Source organism: Plecotus auritus, assembly GCF_963455305.1.
Source record: "Plecotus auritus genome assembly, chromosome: 3".
NCBI classification, from domain to species: Eukaryota; Metazoa; Chordata; class Mammalia; order Chiroptera; family Vespertilionidae; genus Plecotus; species Plecotus auritus.
This window is the reverse complement of record NC_137772.1, coordinates 53,617,448-53,637,947: the sequence shown is the minus strand read 5'-3', so window position 1 is coordinate 53,637,947 and position 20,500 is coordinate 53,617,448.

Below are 20,500 nucleotides of genomic sequence, written 5' to 3'. Positions count from 1 at the left end.
AAAAGATGCTAAAGGTTACTAATCATCAGAGAGATACAAATTAAAACCACATTGAGTTATCACCTCACACTTGTCCAGATGGCTATCGTCAATAAATCAACAAACAAACAAAAAAATGGTGGTGAAGATGTGGAGAAAAGGGAACCCTTGTGCACTGTTAGTGGGAATGCAGATTGGTGTAGCCATTGTGGGAAGCAGTAAGGAGTTAACTCAAAAAGTTAAACATGGAATATCCTTATGACCCAGCAATTCCACTTCTGGGAATTTATCCAACATTACATAAATTATTTATACTTAAAATAACCCACCTGTTATGGGACTAAAGGGATTCGTTTTCCTGCACCCATCAAATCCTAATTAAAAATGAACAGGAGTTTGCAGCCAAGAAAGTAAGGGTTTATTAGTTGAGGAAATGATGCCAAGCCCAGAATCACAGGTGAGGTTATTAGTGCCAAAGACCTAACTTCCAAATGGCTTCTAGGGGACGGGTTGTACAGGGGACAAAGGAGTTGAGTTGGTTGGTGTTAGGGTAGGAGATCATCCATCACATCTGGTACTGCTGTCAGCTATGACACCACTCTGTCTGGTTTTGCAAGGGTGTGGTTGTTCTATTTTTCTGGGTCTGGAGCTGAAACACAACTGAGGCCTAGATGTCATCTCTAGTTTGACCAAACTCTGTCTTGCTGTTCAATCGATCCGAGGCTTTGTTCCTAAGATTACCAGAACCTCGTTGTCCTGAGGGATTAAAGAAGTGAGTGTACAAGGGAGAGGGAGCACATCATCTGTAGACTGTACTGTGTTCACCCCAAGTCAAGTCTCTGTCCATCACCATTTATCCATCTCCCATATACGTTCCTCCTCCCACTCCCCTTCCCCCAGTAATAGCCATTCTGTTGTCTATATGAGTCTGCAATAAGTGATGACCTTTCAAACCAGAAGACATTTTTTTTTTCATTAGAGTAATAATATAAATATTTATATACTAATAAATTACAACCAGAAACCTTTACAATGAAAAATAGCAGGCACTCCTTGTGATTTTCACTTTTTGCTCTGCAGATGAAATAGTGCTTACTTTTTAAATGTTCCATGTAACTATATTTCCAACATCATATTTACATGTCTATTCCTTGTGTTTTGAATTCTCAACCATAATGAATTAAAACAATGAATAATAAGTAGTATCCCTCATTCATTATGTTTCCCTTATTTACAACTTTGTTATATTTAATATTTTACTGTATTAATCACTAATTCATCATTTAATAATTCAAATGCAGAATATTTAGTACAATCAAATTCACCTATAAACTTCATGATTTCTTAAATATATATATTTTTTAGCATCTCTCGTGTTCTTTTTTTATTTAGGACCTTTTAAATTAGTACAACAGAGATTTTCAAATCTAAAACAAGCTCAAACCTAGAAGTACTCCCTTTTCTCAGCAAGAGGGACAAAAAATAGGTCTTGAATTTTTATTTCTAACCAATTTATATTTTAAGAACCAAGATTTTTAAAAAATATATCAGATGAAATAAAAGCTCAAAGGAGAAATTATTTGTCATATGATAAAAATAAGAATGTGAATATCCACAAGAAGATGTAGTGTGCTGTTGAAATGATGAAGCTCGAATGAGTCCTTATAAAGAACACATTGGATACAGAATACAGGCAATATAGGACTTGATATAAAAAAAAACTTACTAACTGGGTTGAGAAGCAGAATGGTTGCCAAAGATCAAATTGATGGAGGAACTCACCCAGATGATATCAGTAAGCAAAATAGATGGAATATCTAAAATTTAAAAATACATTATGGAGAGAAATATATATCATAAAAATAGGAATAAAGCAAGCCAACTGCATTCCAAAAATTGTGCTTATGAAAGTTGTCATTGGTCTAAATAGATCTTACTTGATCTAGGGTTGATGAATTAAAGATATCCTTTCTCCATACTAGTTAGAGACTAAACCTGCCACAGCTGTCACAATCTATCTGCTGTATTGCTGCCCTGGGAGCCCATCAACTTTGTTGCATAGGATTGAGGAAAGATTCCAGTGAACAGCTAAGGCTTGTGAGATTTTTTTTTTACTCATTGAAATAATGACCAACATCATACACAAAGAATTTAAAAAGTTCAGTATATTGCCTTTTTTTACATTTTAAGAATTCCTAAGAGAATCTCAACTGATTTACAGGCCAGACAGGCAGTCCTTTATGGCCACCATATTAGTTCCTACTGTGCATGACTCATAGCACAAGCATCTCCTACTTCACCATCTTGGTTTCTACTAACCATGCACCCAGCAAAAGTATTTCCCCTGTATTGTTCTATCCCTCCCTCTAGCAATCTGTGGGGAACTGACCAGTGGTTCCGTGGGGAGTGTTTAAAGCTGTAGCTTCCTATTAAAGAAGGCCCAATATTGGATTCAACTTCCCAGTTTACTAGGCTTCTTAATGTCTAATTCCCTTGGTTCCCTTTATCATCCAGCTACTTACACTAATGATAACACCTTTGTAACTTAAACATTATATTATGTGCAAACATTATAAAAACAAAGTTGTTGAGTTAGTGAACTATTAGTGTCCTAAAATGTAAATTCGCCAACACTGCTCAGCTAAAAATTGGCAAAATTCATTAGGTCTTCTGAATTCTATTCAACTTTAGATTTTCTGGTTTCACTGATTCACTATATTTCAATGTCATCATCTTAGTACTTTAGAGGAAGCCACACAATATCAACTAAAGCAATAATTCTCAGCCTTAGTCTTCTGACTTTTAAGGCATAATGTGAGTTGATTTCTCTTCTTTGAGAATCATGTGAGCCTAAATTTTCATTTATTCTACTGTCATTAATGTTCTTAAATTCCAATAATTAAACATTTCCAACTAATTAACACTTATAATTTAACTAGAGGCCTGGTGCACAAAATTCCTACACGAGGGGGGTGTCCTTCAGTCCCACCTGCAACCTCTCGCAATCTGGGACCACTGGCTCCTAACCACTCACCTGCCTGCCTGCCTGATTGCCCCTAGCCACTCTACCTGCCTGCTTCATCACATTTAACCACTCGCCTGCCTGCCTCATTGCCCCTAACCACCTCTGCCTCAGCTCCCACCACCATGACTTCATCCAGAAGGACGTCCGGAATGATGTCTGGAAGGTCATTCAGCTGTCTGGTCTAATTAGCATATTACACTTTTATTATTATTATAGACGGTTTTTAGAGCTGAACCACCTGGCATTTTTATACTTTACTTAACTAACCTCACATATTGAGATTATGTATAAAATAGTTTATACTCTTCTTTTACCTTTTATGGTTTTTCATCTAAATTTTCAGTAAATATTAGCTATGCTTTAAATACATTTATTTTCTTTCAATTTACTGTTAAAGGAAATGCACTAATTTAAGTAGTCTTTTAGTAAATGCTGGCAAGTAAAATAAGTACAGCTTATTTAAGGATAAATTTATCACTGAATCCCACATTCAGAAGTGCTTGGCCATATAGTTGCTTGACCTGTGTCTTGGAAAAACAAATGCTTTTGTAGTGATAATGCGATGGACATTTCTAGAAGTAGAAGATCCTGTCAGTGTTCTGCCAGTATCCCTGTGCTGTAGGCTAATTCTAGCAGGTCATAAATGCAAGAAGTTCATCAAAAGGTTGATGAACATTGGGGCTTCAGCAGGGCTGAACAGCTGTAGGCATTTTCCCCAACCTGATAATACTTTATTGTTTACCAAACCTTACCTTTGATATGTATATCTGCTTTGCTATAGGGAAAAATGTGGGAATTAAAAGACTTGGGTCCGGAGATTCACAGAGAACTTAGTTACTAGAAGTAAGCCTCCTCTTGCTCCCCCAAAATGCCTTCCAAATTCATATTTCTTCTCTAGTCTCTTCATTGAATTTATGCACAGCCCCTTTTCCAGATTTCTTGAACCCTAGTAAGGTGCTGAGAAAGACTCCAGCATCCCTGGAACTAATTTTTCTTTTTTTTCCTGTGTATTAGTGAGACTTCTAACTGCCAGCACCTACAAATCTTTGTCTGAAATTATGTTGGCCTCTAGTCTACATATATAAAAGCCTAATATGCAAAGTGTCCCCTCAGGAGTTCAACCGGGAGACCAGGAGTTTGATCGATCGCTATGACATGCAATGACCACTAGGGGGTAACATGGAATGAAGGAAGGACCTGGCTGGCAGCCAGCAGCCAGGGAAGGAAGGCCCTGGCCAGCCCTGGCTAGCCAGGCCTAGGGACCCTACCTGTGCATGGATTTCATGCACTGGGCCTCTAGTTTTATATATGCATTGAAGCATTACCTTTTCTTCAGCAACCAGAGAGCCAACTGTGATGGAAATCAGGCTAGGGATCTAATGGTAGAACAGCTAAATTGCTATAATTGTTGAATTCACAGCCCATTGCAAGTCCATATGGGAGAGTCACTGTCCGTGGATCTGATCATACTCCAGGCAGAAAAGAAACAAAACCAAAGAATTAAGAAAAACAAAACAAAGATTACTCCAAGCCACTTTATAAGGAAGGATTCTGGAAAATGCCACTCAAATATTCCTACTTATTTCTGATTAGTCAGGCTATAGTCATATGCACTCAGGTAGCTTCAATAGAACATAGAGAATGGAGATTTTATTTTAGAACATGATGTGCCAAGATGAATATTTTACTATCGAGAAAGATGGGGAGAATGGACTTCAATAAAGAGGTATCAGTTTCTGTTCAAATAGCTGGTTTCCACTTTAATAGCTGATTGTTTATTTAGTTTTGCCCACAGAGTACATTTTATCCCAAACCAATCATCTCAAGTTTTTGTGTTTGGCTCAAAGCCCATTATATCTAGCTAGTATAGGGCCACTTTAGTCAAATCTAGAAGTAAATCCTCTTGGTCTGAGAAACAGTGTTAGCCAAGAGAACCTTCAGAAGACGTGAAGCTAAATGTGATGTGTAATGGAATCATGAAACAAAAAAAGGACATGATGTGAAAATTAGGAAAATATGAATAAAATAAGAACTTTGATTAATATTTTATTAATGTTTAGTTAATACTTGTAAAATTTGTAATATACCATTATAAAATATTAATAATAGAGGAAACTGGTTATGGAATCTATACCAGCAATATGCACTATTTTTTTCCTATAAGTCTAAAATTATTCTAAAAAATTGAAGCCTATTTAAACTTAAAAATATTAAGTGGTACAAGAGAATATACTAAAGTGCCTGTTGATTTAGAATATATTTTGAAGGTAAACTGTCATTGAAAGTGTGGTAAAAGGTATATTTTAAAGGCAAACTGAATTGAAAGTGTGGTAAAAGGAACCAAGAATACATTTTATGTAGGTGTTGTGGAAAACTGGTGAATAATTGGAACGGAGGGTCCTTATGACTTTGATTAAGTTTATCTTTGAATCTTAGCTCTAGAAATCATATTTTGCTCTGTATATACCCCTTTTAGATCTAGCCTTTCTCCAGGAAAATCAGCAACCCCGGAGGCAGCAGAAGACAATAGCCTGACCTGACTAATGGTCACAAGGTCTGGACCTGTGGCAGACTAAAGACAGCACCTTGACCAAAATTAAGTGTCAGCTCCTAAACCCTAAGATAGAATGATCCCCTCACTACTTTTCCATGCAACCAGTCAGAAGGATGCCAGAGCAGACCTCAGAGCTATCCTCAAGACCTGAAGAAATTATTTATCACCCTTATTTCATCTCCAACCAATCAGCCACAGCAGGACTCCCATCCCAAAACCCAGTGTTTTGTGATTTTGCCCAATATAATTTGTATTCTACATGCCATCCAGGAATTGGGTCTTTACAGAATTAGTTCCTTGTACTCTAGAGTGACAAATTCTCTAATAATCCTTATTTCTACACTGCAAATTCCTGCTCAGACATTTCTTTTGGGCCAGTGCATGCGGGCAGAATATTGGGGTTCTGATAACATAGTGGTACGATTTAACAAAGTAGGGAACTATTTAATTACAGGGTTTGTCACTTGGAGTTCTCTTTTAACATTTTATTTTGAGGTGCAGCCAAATGGAGATGTTGTTTGAGTAGTTTGATATCTGAGTTTGAAGCATGGAGAGAAAATTATTAGAGGTGTCAATTTGGAAGTCACCAATAAATAAATGACTGGTAAAAAATCATGAAATGGTGTAGAATCACAATATCTGATATCTAAATCTGGTTATTATACTTGCCTTATTTCTGCAGAATATTTTTTTTTCTTACCTGGGCATACCTTAAGAGTTTTTAATGAAAGTCAGTCATGATGTATTCTGTAATAGGAATTGAGGTTGGAGCCCCCCTTGCTTTTTTTTTTTTTTGTAAAGTTTTTATGTTAATTTGACTAGGTATTGAGCTCTAATTATGTTTGCCCCACTTGTAGGTGCCAGAGGCTTCACTTCCTCTGGTGTTTTTGTTTTTTTCCTCTCCTATTTCTTCGGGTTTCTCTAAGAACCCTTCCTTACATTAAACCTTCACCTTCTTTCTCTTTCAGCCATAATCTATTGTTGATATCATGGGTTTTTTGAAGTGGTGACAAGGTGTGGAGGAAGGAAGCCTTCTATAAGCCTATGATTACATCTGCCTTTTAGTAGTTTTGTGTTCCTGGGCTGCAACCTTCACAATGTTTCTTAGATCCCCTCCCCTTTAGACTAGAGAGGGCTAAAGTTGGGTACCACTCCCTGAGTGAGATAAGGTTCTATAGTCTTGTATCCTGGCAAATAGGTCTTTAAGAGAATGCTCTAGCAACACTTCACAATGTTTACTTTCCTCTCTACCTGTCAGAACCATGGGGAAATTTTTTCATGGCTCTTTGTCATGAGAAGCTAATACATAGAAAATCCTATCTAATTAAAGAGTAATATACAAATTTACCATACCTCCGCTACACCCACAAGCCACGCCCACCAGCCAATCAGAAGCGAGTATGCAAATTAACCCAACCAAGATGGCTGCAGCCACGGAGTGAGCAAGAGGCTTGGGTTTCCCTGGCAATGGAGGAAGCCAAGCTTCCTGCACACCCTGGCCAGCCCTGGACTCCACTCAAGGCTACGAAGTTTCAATTATAGAAGATAAATAAATCCCAACAAAAATGGCTGCAGCCACAGAGCAAGCAGGAGTCTTGGCTCCGCTCAAGGCTACAAAGTTTCAATTATAGAAGATAAAGAAATACCAGATACCAGGGCCTCCACTTGGGTCACCAGGGGGCGTGGCCAGCCTGCAAACCACCACAGGCTCCTCTCCCAGGCCGCCCCACTCCCCAAGGGAACCCCCACCCTGATCTGGGATACCCTTCAGGGCAACCAGCCAGCCCCCACCCATGCACCAGGCCTCTATCCTACCTAAGAAAAGAGTAATATGCAAATTGACCATCACTCCAACACACAAGATAGCTGCCCCCATGTGGACACAAGATGGTCACCACAAGATGGCCAGCAGGGGAGGGCAGTTGGGGGGATCCAGGTAGGATCAGGCCTAAACAGGCAGTCGGACATCCCTCTCACAATCCAGGACTGCTGGCTCCCAACTGCTCTCCTGACTGCCTTCCTGATGCCCCTAACCCAGCCGTGGGCAAACTACAGCCCACGGGCCGGATCCGGCCCGTTCGGCTGTTCTATCCGGCCCGGGGAGCCAAAAGAGCGGAGGGTTCTCTTGCTCTCCCCTCCACTCCTTTACTTTGAATTTATATTAGTTCACACAAACACTCCATCCATGCTTTTGTTCCAGCCCTCCGGTCCAGTTTAAGAACCCATTGTGGCCCTCGAGTCAAAAAGTTTGCCCACCCCTGCCCTAACCACTTCTGCCTGCCAGCCTGATCACTCCTTAACCACTCCCCTGCCAGCCTACCTGGATTGGGCCTAAACGGGCAGTCAGACATCCCTCGAGTGGTCCCTGATTGGAGAGGGTGCAGGCTGGGCCGAGAGACACACCCGCCCCCTGTTCACAAATTTCGTGCACTGGGCCTTGAGTATCATTAATAATATTATAATTACTGTATATGATATCAGATGGATACTAGATTTGGGGGGATCACTTTGTACATAAGTTACATAAATGTCTAATGACTATGCTGTACACCTGAGACTAATATAATATTAAATGTCAACTGTAACTTAAAAATTAAAAAAAAAATTATTAAAAGAGTCTAATGGGATTCCTGGAGGTTACACTCACAAAAGTATATGTGTGTGGAGGGATGCTAAGACTTCAGTGCCTTGGAGTTTTTCAGTAACATGCTAGCCACACTTAGCCTTCAGCAATTCATGAAAATTAAGATTTAAATGTTTTTATGAGTTTATAGCTCCAGTGGTGTCTCTGCTATAGGTAAGCAGCTCTTAGCTGTGATCCTCAATATTTGCATATCTTTCCATATTTCAGAGTGGCAGTTTGCCCTGGCACCTCAATTATCTAATGGATCCCCCCAAATGTTGATTTTTCCCCCAATTTTCTGTTTGTTTTTTTTTTCTTGTTATAAGAATAAGAATGACAACTTCTAAGCTCTTTACATGTGAGAAACAAAGTCAGTATTGTTTGAATCTTTCTCTCTTGCCTGAAGTTCCTCAGCCTTTAACTGATCTATCTATTTTTATTTTTCCCATCTACCTTGATTTTGCAACACAGATTTCAGAACTGGCTTTCAGAATCGGAAATGTCCAATGGATTCACATCGCATTTACAATAAATAACCAAATCCTTTCTGTAATCATCAAGGCCTCCATGGCAGTGTCCTCAGACTCATCCCATACCTCTCTTACCATTTACTATTATGCTGCTTTCTTGTCATGTTGAACAAGCCAAACTTGTTCCAGATTCTGGACTATTGTACTTAGTCTTTTCTCCACCTTAACTTTTGTCCAGGTGGCTCAGCCTCTCATTTCACTTAGGTTTCTTAAAAAGATCTCTTTGTCACCTACAGTTATTGTCTAACATTTATATCAAAAAATAATGCTCAAGTAGACCCAGTGCACCATTTACTCTTTTTTTTTCATAGCATCAACACTCCCAGAAATTATATGATATAATGAAGTACTTATGTATTTGATATATATTGCCCCACTAAAATATAAGTCAAGTGATGGTAAAAAACTTTTCTCTCTTATTCACCATTGCAAACTTGGCATTTAACGTATGTGTGACAGGTAGGTGATCAATAGTGTTGATTCTATGAGTGAATAAAATCTGATATCCAGAGTAGGATGCTGCCAGATGTTGAATGGCCAGTGAAGTTGATGGGAACATAAGATCAGTAAAAGGCCTTTGTATGTATAATACCTCTGAATTTTGAAGACGAATGCTCTTGTAATTTTCCCATCATTCCTTATAGTGCATCTGTTGCTTATTATGAGAAATAGACTTGTAACTATAAAAATACATGATGACATTATATTATTGGTTTTTTTTTACTCTTAGTTGTCTATTAGCTTCTATGCATTGTCGCGTTAGTAAAAAATCCTAAGATTATGTGAGTGAAATTGGTCTTGTCTTCATTCTGTTAGCCTACAAAATTTAGAAGAAATATTACGTTCAATGAAGAAGTCATCATCACATTTTAAAATGATATATTAAACTACTTATTCTATAGATATGTTTTGAATAATTAGAACTCTCAAAGAAAGATTTTAAATATTGAGATATTGGATGTGGAAATTTCAGCACACTTTTCTTTTAAGTTGCAATTGTTGGAATTGTTATTTCTTTGCACCCCAGGAGAACCATATCATTCACTGAATTCAATCATTTTAATTCCTTAGAATATGTTGTCCTGGATTTGATACCAATATTACTTCATTTATGCCTATCCCATTACATTTTATGGTTGATTCATCAATGTTATTTAAATTATAATAATATGTCACACCCTTCAAATATTATAAAGTAAAAAATATATGTTACAAATATAGCTTTTCATTTTTGGGAGAGGTAAAGAAATAATATGAGCCATGACTTCTTTTCTCAGACTTAATCCAGAAGGGTTATCAGAACTCACAGACATGTTGACAGATCTGTCAAAATAAAATTAATGTTAGAAGAAAAATCAGGGAGCTTTAGAAAATGGATAGGTTGACATTTATGTGGTAATAGAAACTCAAAGGAGAAGAAAAAAATCTCATAGGTAGCAGACATGGGAGAGTGGAAAATGTGTTTCAGGTCATTCTTTTAACTCTTGTGGTAGCCACTGGAGGACATTCAGATATTAACCTGTCGAGCACCTAGCAGATTTAGCAGGTTAGCCTCCAATGTCTTTTTGAGCCCTGGTAGTATAGTCATAGTTGACAAGAAGAGCAAAGATAGGCTGTCCCCTTAACATTCTCTTCTATCCGCAAATTTACATACTCCAACTGTTAAAAATATAGATGAGATATATTTTTTACAATATTTTTAATGTTTAAAAGATCAGTCCAAATATTAGCTCAAAAATTTGAACTAGTCTTTAAATTTCTCCATTACTTTATAAAATGAAGAAAATGAACCTCCAGACAATTGGGAGGATATATTAATTTCTCTTCTATTCCTTTGGAGATAGGTAAGATCCTTGCTGGAGGGCAGTAGCTAGGAATAAATTAGAATTGCATAATGACTATTCCATTAAGTTTCCTTTGATTTTAATTCTTTAATATTAATGTTTTTCAAGGTTAAAAACAACAACAAATTTTGCTTAGAAAATTATACCAGAATATTTGTCTTTGCCCGTAGCTTGGCAAATTAAGTAAATGATTAGGTGAAATAAAAATGTAGCTGGATGCTTGTAAAATGACTATATTTATTAGTTGCATCACTAAACACAGCCACAGAAATATACATATGTCCTTTTCTATATACCTTCATCAAAAAATTGATAACTAACACCATCATATTCAATGTTTTTTTTTATGTAGCTGAACTACAAATATAAAGTTGTTTTCTTAACTTTTCATTTCCACCATATATAATATCTCAATCCTAACATAGTGTTGAATAGTTGAGGGAGAAATAAAGAAAATTGGGATATGATAACCTGAGTTTAAGTTGTGACCAGACTTTTGACCTATAGAAACTATGAAATAATAAATGGGTGTTTTTTAAGTCTATACATTGATATTACCTTGTTATGCAGTACTAGAGATTTAATATACTTGTCTGCATATTTCACAATATATATTTTAAGAATGATTATTTTTTTAAAGTCTAAAAATAAAAATTTTGATTTCATATATTTCATATATGAGAGTAGATTTTATTAGTAAAAAGTTTATCAGTAACTTTAAACTGAACATACGTATAAGAGATATATTACAAATAGTCAATAATGAATGATTTGGTCTGCTTGCATTATGCTATTTGTTTCTATTTATCTAAGAGGCCAACATAATTAATTACTTATTTACTAGTTAAGAGCCTCATTATTACTTAATATGTGCATCACTCTTTACGTAGTAAAGAATTGCATTAGCACTAATTGTTATAATTTGCTATTTAATGCAATCCTTTGGTCATTAGCTGTCAAATTAAGTAAAAGCAATAGTACCAAATCAATTAGTACTTAATTATCAAAAATATTAAATATCAACCCTAACCAGTTTGGCTCAGTGGATAGAGCATCAGCCTGCAGACTGAAGGGTCCCAGGTTCAATTTCGGTCAAGGGCATGTACCTTGGTTGTGGGCACATCCCCAGTAGGAGGTGTGCAGGAGGCAGCTGATCGATGCTTCTCTCTCATTGATGTTTCTAACTCTATCTCTCTCCCTTCCTCTCTATAAAAAAATCAATAAAATATATTTGAAAAAAATATTAAATATCAAAATATCACTTCAAATAGCTAATGAATGAAACTATCACTTGACTTCAAATAAGGAACTCGGCTACTACTTTATAGGAGATGTAGATAAATTGAGATAAATGGTTGTAATCTGTAGCTAAATCTTTTAAATTTTTGAGATTCTTTCTTTTTTTAAAATCCTCACCTGAGGACATATGTATATGTAATTACTGATTTCTAGAGAGAGAGAAAGAGACAGAGAAACATCAATGTGAAAGAGAAGCATCAATCATCTATCGGTTTCCTCCAATACTCACCCGACTGGGGATGAAACCCACAACCTAGTTATGTGCCATGACCCAGAATAGACCAGCAACCTTTTGGTATACGGAATGACACTACAACCAATTTACCAACTGGGCCAGGACTTGTAGCCAAATATTTATATCGGCATGTGCTTGCCTACTCTTTCTCCATGCATATGCAGCTGTTTCAACAATTACCCAAATGGAAGATATTTTTAATTAATGCTTACTTAGTACCTAGCACTAAAAAAAAGGCTAGCCTGTTTCAAAACTTAGAAACTAATAAAAATCCTACATTGTACGTGTGTGTGTGTGTGTGTGTGTGTGTGTGTGAGAGAGAGAGAGAGAGAGAGAGAGAGAGAGAAAGGGTTGGGTGGGTCAGTCCCGCAGTAAACTTTTAAGTCAACATATCTATTAGTCCTGTTTAGAGAATGTAAATAAACTTCACCTTTTACTTATTAACCTGGACTGTATATTATAATCTCATTTAAATAGGTCTCTACCTATTCTTTTATGCATTGATTGCCTGTGTGGTACTCCGATTCTCCAGAAAAATAGATTCTCTTTTGCTCTACTCATGTCTTCCTTGATAAGACCATCTCTTCTAATATTGGTAATTTCTATGGGTATTCTGCTTACAGATTTAAATACAGTTTTAAATGTTATTATTAATGGGCTCAACTACTGCTGACATACAATTTATGTAACATCCATTTTCGTTTTACAATGTCTCTTGCCCAACTGGCGTAGCTCAGTGATTGAAAATTGATCTGAAACAAAAAGTCAAAGTTTGATTCCCAGTCAGGGCACATGGGTTGCAGGCTTGATCTCTAGTGAGGGGCATGCAGGAGGCAGCCCATCAATGGTTCTCTCTCATCATTGATGTTTCTATCTCTCCCTCTCCCTTCCCCTCTGAAATCAACAAAAATATATATATATTTAAATGTCCCTTGTTATCTGCATGTTTGTACATTGAATTATACTGTGCCAGGTGAAAAAAAAAAAACACCAAAAACTTGAGTATTTGTTGCATCTTGCTCAGCTCATTGGGGATTGATTGACTGCCTATCTCTTTTCTGATCATTGGCTTTAAACATGTATTTTCTCTGATATATATATGTAATAGAAGGAAATATCTGTCTTTTTTTTCTGCTGGACACAATAGAATTCAGACAAAGGAAAAGTTAGGATAAATTTTTTGTTTAATATAGTCCTTGAATTTATTACTCTTTAAAATAATCCACTATAGGATAAAAGTGTAATACCACTATGTTTAATGTGTTAAATCAGACATATACATTTTTTTTTTTTACTGAGAAGAAAAATTAATTTTCACATTTCTAGAACCTCTCTGATATGATGAAAGTAACAGTTATACAAAGCAAACACAAAACAAAGGATGTTGAAAGCTTGGTCAAAAAGGTTATAAACTTCGAGATGATTTTAAAAATTGTTTTAAAACAAATATAAAAGTAATAAAATGCACTATCCATAGCTACTTCTAGTTTTGCAACTTTGTAGTCAGGTACAACCGGTTTGAATAAAATAGTTCTTAAAAAGTTATACTCAGTTTAGTCCCAAATAACCAGTGCTAATTGTTCCATTTCAATTACTTCAAAGCAAATTTTTAAAAATGCATTTTAAATCAAAAGAGGTTGTGAAATGTTAGGATATTGATTACTTAAAAGGCTTAATAATAGCTCATAATTTTTTGCAGTTATAATCATTTAGATTTAGAATTCATATTTAGTATTTTTACAGATATTTCAAATTGTATTTATACATATTCATATTTTAAATTATATATATGCATAATACTTGACTTTTTTGACTTTTTTGAAATATTTAAGATTTAAGTATTTCTACCAATCTTGTTATCTCTAGTGTAGTATGCCTTAAGATGTCTTATAGAAGATATTTCAAAACATATTAGTGATTTGGAAAAACAAAAGAATATTTTATTCCCATGTATTTCAATATATTATTAATTTTTTTGTATTCACATGCAAGTTGAAAATTCGACTCAGAATATTTTTGCAAATAGAGTAATAAATTTTTCCTTATTTTCCAAATAATTATTTTTTTCTTACAAAGAGCTTAATCTAAAATAATCTTAGTAGTATACATGCTGACATAATTGTTAAAATATAAATAATTTCCCTAAAAACTCTGTCCATTTTTCTGACAGCTATACTGAATTAAATAATTAAAATAAATATCTATTAAGTGCAAGGATCAAATAAATATTTTTAAATACATGTGTAATTACCATGTTAATCCCCAATGAAGCTCTTAGTTTATGTCATGCTCCTTTTTCCCCTTCTGAAAGGACAAAGAAACATTTCTATTACTCCTATTTTACAAGCAAGACTTATTTCCAGCTAAAATTCATTATGTTGCTGTGTCCTTATGACTTTTGATTTTCATTAGAGATCATTATACTACAGGGAAATAATAATATCTCAGAGTCAGTTTAAGCAGGGTTTTCTCAGCCTTGATTACATAGCATTGTATTCTTAAATTAATGTCTGAACAGTGAGCTCAATTAACATTTTTTAAAGAAAATATTTTCTGCACAACAAATTATATTGAAATTGTCTTGAGGGTAGTTCATTGTCATAAAGTGCAATTTAAGAAAATCTTATCACTGCTTGGTTATGGCATGAAAGGTCTGATAAATATTAACCCCTACAAAGAGATAAGAAAGTAGGAAATGAAACTTCTGTTTAAGGTGTTGAAATGTTTAGGATAGATTTTCATGCCAAATGATGAATGTAATAACTTACACTGAGGCAGAATGCTTAAGGAATAATAAAGGGAAAATAATAGTGTTGGTGAGTGCCTTATGTCTCTGGAACATTTTGCACAATGTCTAACAGCTTTCTCTCAGGCAGTATACTGTACCTCTAACAAAAAAATTCAAACAAAAAGTGCTCTTTTCAGATAGTTAAGATCAAGTAGATACATACATTTTACATATTGTGCAAGACAATGAAACACTGTTGCTAAAATAAAACAAAAAACACTTTATCTAGCTATGTCTGAGTTCAAATTGGGAAGTGACCCTTGGTCCAAGGCTCCAATGAGCAGATGTCTTCAAACACATTTGGTAAGTTATAAACAACCTCAGGAAATGGACACCTTAATTTTTCACATCAAACTCACCTTCACCTTTGAAACCCATGTTCCAATCCTATCTAATAAAAGAGTAATATGCAAATTAACCATCACTCTGCTACACCCACAAGCCACACCCACCAGCCAATCAGGAACAACTATGCAAATTAACCCAACCAAGATGGCTGCGGCCACAGAGCGAACAGGAGGCTTGGGTTGCCCCCGGCAATGGAGAAAGCCAAGTTTTCCGCACACCCTGGCCAGCCCAGGCCTCCATTCAAGGCTACAAAGTTTCAATTATAGAAGATAAATAAATCCCAACAAAAATGGCTGCAGCCACAGAGCAAGCAGAAGGATTGGCTCCGCTCAAGGCTACAAAGTATCAATTATAGAAGATTAAATCCCAGATACCAGGGCCTCCACTTGGGTCACCAGGGGGCATGGCCAGCCTACAAACCACCACAGGCCCCTCACCCAGGCCGCCCCACACCCCAAGGGAACCCCCACCATGATCCGGGACACCCTTCAGGGCAAACCAGCTGGCCCCCACCCATGCACCAGGCCTCTATCCTATCTAATAAAAGAGTAATATGCAGATTGACCATCACTCCAACACACAAGATGGCTGCCCCCATGTGGTCAAAGATGGCTGCCCCCATGTGGACACAAGATGGCCGCCACAAGATGGCCAGCAGGGGAGGGCAGTTAGGGGGAACCCAGGCCTGCAGGGGAGGGCTGTTGGGAGGGACCAGGCCTGTAAGGGAGGGCAGTTAGGGGTGACCAGGCCTGCAGGGGAGGGCAGTTGGGGGAGACCCAGGCCTGCAGGGGAGGGCAGTTAGGGGTGACCAGGCCTGCAGGGGAGGGCAGTTAGGGGCAATAGGACTGGCAGGAGAGCAGTTACGCACCAATCAGGCTGTCAGGGGAGTGGTTAGGGGTGATCAGGCTGGCAGGCAGAAGTGGTTAGGGGCAATCAGGAAGGCAGACAGGCAAGCAGTTGGGAGCCAGCAGTCCTGGATTGTGAGAGGGATGTCCGACTGCCCATTTAGGCCTGATCCTGGGATTGGGCCTAAACGGGCAGTCGGACATCTCTCTAGGGATCCCAGATTGGAGAGGGTGCAGGCTGGGCTGAGGGACACACACCCCCGTGCACGAATTTCATGCACCGGGCCTCTATTTCTGATTATAATTGTGCAAAATACTTTTTCCTCAAGTCACCAGTAGATACTGAGAGCAAACCCCAGGGTGCTGCTGAATGAAAGACTGTGTGAAAGTGACTCAAATATTAGCCCGGTGACTCACCTTCAGGTTGTCTTCCATTGCAAGCACTTAGAACTTGACCTTAAGGAAAAATACCTCTTTCACTTGAGGTAAAAATGAGTAAGACACCCAATAATCAAGAACCATAGCTAATATTTAAAAAGCATGGCCCTGGCTGGGGTAGTAGGAGCTTTGTCCCATACAACAAAAGGTTGTGGGTTTGATTCCCAGTCAGGGCACACACCTGGGCTGCCAGTTCGATCCAGGTCTGGGAGCATTTGGGAGGCAACCAACAAACGTTTCTTTCTCTCCCTGTATCCCTTCCTCTCACACTAAAATCAATAAAAATATATCCTTGAGGATTAAAAAAAGGCACATAAATGGCAACGTACTCTCTAGACCTGACATAGACTATACAATGTTTTCATTGACATCAGAGTTACAGGGAGGGCAGATATTTTCTGGTTCATTGAAGACATTTTAAAATGCCAACATTTTGGAGAAAGCTTAAAAATTTTATCTTAGACATTCACCATGTATTGACCATTTTTATTTATAACATGTAGTGAGGATTCTAGGCTGAAACATTTGTTATGAGAAATTTGCAATGTAATGCAACAGAAAAGTCATGGAGACTGATGAACATGCAATCACATGTATTTAATTCCCTTTACAAATATTTAATCCTACCTTAATATAAGTTTCTAATAAAAATATTTAATAAATATATGAAAAGTAAAATTATATTAAATTAAAGCAATTTAAAGTAATCCCATGCATGCATACATAAAAGAAAATAATTAAAATGCAAACCCAGAAAAATAGTGGCTTACTTACTCATTTTTTACATAACTTCTCCCCATATCATTTTGTATGAAGGCATTATGAAGGACTAGATTACACAGTCCTTCTTAATATTAACTTTCAAATATAGCATCAAGTACATAAATATTATTACTATAAATATTAAGTAGCAACAACTTGAATTTTTGAACTAACATTTTTTTTTAATATATTTTATTGATATTTTACAGAGAGGAAGGAAGAGGGATAGAGAGCTAGAAACATCGATGAGAAAGAAACATCGATCAGCTGCCTCCTGCACACCTCCCACTGGGGATGTGCCCGCAACTAATGTACATGCCCTTGACCGGAATCGAACCCGGGACCCTTCAGTCCGCAGGCCGACGCTCTATCCACTGAGCCAAACCGGTTTTGGCTGAACTAACATTTTAATTTGTAACTTCTTCCCCTTAAAAGCTGCCATTTAACACTACTGGAATATTGTATCTGGGTAATTTACATGTAATAGGTGAAATTTTACAGAAGTGCATCAAATATGAATGAATTAAATAATACTTGTTTATCAATATTCTAACCTGCTTTCTCATAGACATTAGTAAGCTGGTTCTGTTATGTATATGAATAAGCAAAGAGCCAAAATTTCAGTTTGAATGAAAATAACAAAGTGGGAGGACTGTCCTACTAAAAACTAATAAATACATAGAAGTAATTTGACCTCTATATGCAGAGAGGGCAAATCTATACCCAGAATAAGTGTTTATTTCAGTGAGTACAAAATGCTGTTCCTTCCAAAATGGATCAATCCAATGTGATCAATCTGCCAATCCCCCTGAAAATGGGGCTTTATCAATGGCTTAATGTTGGTCTTTGCTTCTAACAGATTAGGTACTCAACAGTCGGAAGTTCACGTTGCTGAGGCCTTGCATAACTTCCATCCCTGCCACCATGGCCACTTTGTTCATTAGCCCATGGGCAATGACAGAGTTTCTGGGGAAAGAGACTGGCTGGTATCCTCAAAATGGGTCGTTTTATTCACTTGATTATTAAATTCTTCTCTGCTGAGTTCACCTTTTAGTCAGCAATTACAAAGGACAAACATATCTTCATGTTTTTTGCTCATTCCTGTAACACCCAAATTTATTTGTTACCAGTTCTCGAATCATTTTTCTTCCAAGCCCCTGACTATCTAGCCAAGTGCATCAAATAATTGTAGGTCTGGCCATTTCTCACTCAAAGCAAAGTGAACAAGAGGAAGTACAACTTGAAGTTCTGCCTGTGGGATTTTCCTTCAACAGTATCCCAGAGGGGCTGCAGTTCTCTAGCTATCCACTTCAGGTGGTGCCTGCAATCTTGCAGAACCATCTGTAAACCTTTACAGTTTTAGATACTTTTTTCCTTCCAGGACCCAGGACAGGATCACACATGGTATCTAGTTGCTATTTCTCTTACAGTTCCACATACATTATTTCTATTTCTTACCCTGACATTGTTGAAAAACATAGGCCGGTTATGTTGTATAAGTTGACTTTGTCTGTTGTTTCCTAATGATTAGAGTCACATTATGCTCTTTGCTAGGCACACCACACTGCCTGCATTGTGTCCTTGGCACCTTATACCTGAAGGCACATGTCATTATTTTCTCAGTGTTGTTAATGTCAGCTTTGATAACTTGGTTAAGAAAGTGCCCACAATTTTTCTCCTCTGTAAATTTAATTAATACTTAACTAATTAATAACTATGTTGTAGGTATCTATTTTAAGATTATATAAATATCCTGTTCCTCTTCAAACTTTAACCCACTAACTTTAGTCTATATCTTTAAGTATATGTATATGTATATCTATCTACAACTATATCTATATCTATATCTATATCTATATCTATATCTATATCTATATCTATATCTATATCTATATCTATCTATATCTAATCTATATCTATATCTATCTGTGTTCTAAAATAAGAAAAACCCTTCTTTTTTCCTTTTTGTTTTATTGAATGAGTTATGTAATATATTATGACATTATTTACTTTGATATTCAATATGTGAGGAACAGAACTTCACATATATCCCTCTTTCATGAATTGTTTGAATCTACTAGTAGGTATAGGACTTTGCAAATAAAAGCTAGAAGAATTCAATGATATTTTGGGGTAAAAGGCAATATATTTGAAGCATTTATGTAACATAATATTTCCAAAGGTTGAAGAAAAGGGCTCTCCTGAATTCTTGACAATATCATCACACATTCTTTTGACCCAGTATAGTAGTTTATGCATCAAAGGAAACCAAGTTAATATGTTAGATTGCAATAAAGAAGGAACTATTAGAGAAGACACTAGCTTCTTCGACATCAAGCCTTGATTGTCTTGATACAAACATGGAAAAATACTTACTGCCCATTATATTTTTGGAAATTACCTAAACTCCATTAATCATGGCATATCTAGCAATCATTGCCATTGGTGAACATTTTGGGGGCTTTCAGAGTCATTGGAATTAGATTATGGACAGTGAACTGAAATAAGAGAAGAAAATTGCTGGCAGTCATAAAATAGTTCGTAAGTGGTGTCTCTACATTCTAAAATTATATATTTATGCAAATATGATACAAACAAAAACATATAAAAGGACAACAGAAAACAGAAAAGAAACTTTAGCAATTTGGTTGGTCACTATTATGTGCAACCATATATACTTATGACTTTTTAGAGTTTTAATGATATAAAAATAACAGTAAGCTGACATCTCTTTTCAATCCTCCATTCAAATGCTATTTCTGATGTAACACATATTAAAAACAAACCAACACACAAACAAACACACAAAAAATTGGCTGTTATTTTGTTGCTTTATTGGTGAATTTCTCCTTTTTAAATTATACTTAAAAATGTCATTCTCAGATACTTCTTTCATGATCCATATATTTGAAATATCTGGATGATTAAAGTGTACAACTTTTTTTTCAAGCCTTGATAACTTTTAAGTAACATTTAAATGGGGTAATGAATATTTAATATCCAGAGGTTATCTGGCACTTCTTATATAGCACTTTGAATTTCTTAGATCACCATATTCTTGTTTCAACTGCTGCTAAAGTGATCAGCTCTGTGTGTGTTCCAACCAATTCCAGCAGATGCAACTTGAAAGTGCCTCAGTTCATACTCATACTGCTTGCCTCTTGCTTATGCCTTGAGGTACTCATACATGCACAGTTCAGAAGTGCCTGGGATTTAACATCTTTAGGAGT